Source organism: Eulemur rufifrons, chromosome 7 (genome assembly GCF_041146395.1).
Source record: "Eulemur rufifrons isolate Redbay chromosome 7, OSU_ERuf_1, whole genome shotgun sequence".
Classification (NCBI taxonomy): domain Eukaryota; kingdom Metazoa; phylum Chordata; class Mammalia; order Primates; family Lemuridae; genus Eulemur; species Eulemur rufifrons.
In genome coordinates this window covers 126,158,135-126,160,336 of record NC_090989.1, presented here as the reverse complement: position 1 = coordinate 126,160,336, position 2,202 = coordinate 126,158,135, and positions in this window count along the sequence as shown.

Sequence of the window (2,202 nt, the reverse complement as noted above, 5' to 3'; positions counted from 1 at the left end):
TTTATTTCTGCTCTAATCTTTATTATTCCTTTTCTTCTACTAATTTTGGACTTGGTTTGTTCTTGCATTTCTAGTTCCTTCAGATATATACTTAGGTTGTTTATTTGAAATCTTTCTACTTTTCTGATGTAGGCATTTATTGCTATAAATTTTCCTCTTAATGCTGTTTTTACTGTATCCTACAGGGTTTGTTTTTTTGTTTTTTGTTTTTTTTTTGTATATTATGTTTGTATTTTCATTTGTTTGAAGAATTTTTTAAATTTTCTGCTTAATTGTTTTCATTGACCCCTTGGTCACCCAGGAGCATGTTGTTTAATTTCCATTTATTCGTATAATTTTGAAAGTTCTTCTTATTGATTTCTAGCTTTATTCCATTGTGGTCAGAAAAGGTACTTCTGTTCTTTTAAACGTGTTGAGACTTGTTTGTTGCCTAACATGTGATCTATCCTGAAGAACATTCCATGTGATGATGAAAAAAATGTGTATTCTGCAGCTATTGGATGAAATGTTCTGTAAATGTCTGTTAGGTCCATTTGGTCTAAAGTGCAATTTAGATTCAGTGTTTCTTTGTCAATTTTTTGCCTGGATGATCTTTCTAATGCTGAGAGTAGGGTGTTGAAGTCCTCAACTATTACTGTTTTGGAGTCTGTCTCTCCCTTTAGATCTAATATTTGTTTTATGTATTTGAGTGCTTGGTTTGGGTGCATATATATTCACAGTTGTTATATCCTCTTGTGAACTGATCCTTTTATCATTATGTAATGACTTTTTTGATCTCTTTTTAGTTTTTGACTTAAAGTCTGTTTTATCTGATATAAGTATAGCTACTCAACCCACTTTTGGTTTTTGTTTCTGTGGAATATCTTTTTCCATCCCTTCACTTTCAGTCTATATGTGTCTTTACAGTTGAAGTGAGTTACTTGAAAGCAGCATATAGTTGGATCATGTTTTTTTTTTAATACCATTCAGTTAGTCTTTATCTTTTATGTGAGGAATCCATTCTGTTACATTCAAGGTTATTATTGATAGGTGTGGCCTTACTTCTGTCATTTCGTAAATTATTTTCTGGTTTTTTTTGTATATCCTTCATTTCTTTCTTCCTCTCTTATTGCAGTTTGGTGTTTTTCTGTAGTGATAAGTTTTGATTCTTTTCTTTCTCCTTTGGATATCTGCTCTACCAGTGAGTTTTATACTTTTGTGTGTTTTAATGATAGTCATCATCTTTTCACTTCCAGATGTAAGACTTCCTTGAGCATTTCTTGGAGGGCTGGTCTAGTGGTGATGAATTCTCTCAGTTTTTGCTTGTCTAGGAAAGACTTTATTTCTCCCTCATTTCTGAAAAATGGTTTGCTCAGAATAGTATTCTTGGTTGTCATTTTGTTTTCTTTCAGTACTTTTGAGTATATCATCCCATTCTCTCTTGGTCTGTGAGTTTTCTGCAGAGAAATCTGCTGTTAGTCCTATAGGGATTCTCTTATATGTAACTTAACACTTTTGCTCTTTTTGGAATTCTTTGTCTTTGACTTTTGACAATTTTACTATAAAATTGCCCAGGGGGACCTTCATTAGAGGAGTTGAATCTATTTGGGGACAATTTGCTTCCTGGATCTGGATGCCCATATCTCTCCCAAACTTGGGAAGTTTTCAGCTATTATTTCATTAAATAGATTTTCTGCACCTTTTCTCTTCTCCCTCTGGAAATACTATAATATAAATATTTATCTGCTTAATAGTGTCCTATAAATCTTGTAGGCTTTCTATACTCATTTTTTTCTTATTTATGTATTTATTTTTTGTCTCTGACTGGGTAATCTCATATGACTTATCTCCAAGTTCAGAGATTCTTCCTTCTCCTTTATCAAGTCTGCTGTTGAAGCTCTCTATTTTCTTTTTTATTTCATTCACTGAATTCTTCAGCTATGGGGTTTCTGTTTGGTTCTTATGATTTCTATCTCTGTTGAATTTCTTATTCATATGGTGAATTATTTTCCAAATTTAATTGAATTGTATACCTGTATTTTCTTGTGTCTCATTGTTTTTCCTTAAGATCATTATTTTATCTTTTCCAGCAATTCACTGATTTCCTTTTTATTGGGTCTGTTACTAGAGAGTCATTATGTTCCTTTGGTTGTGTCATATTTCCCTGCTTTTTCGTGTTTCTTGTGTTCCTTTGTTGACACCTGTATATCTGGTGGAACTACC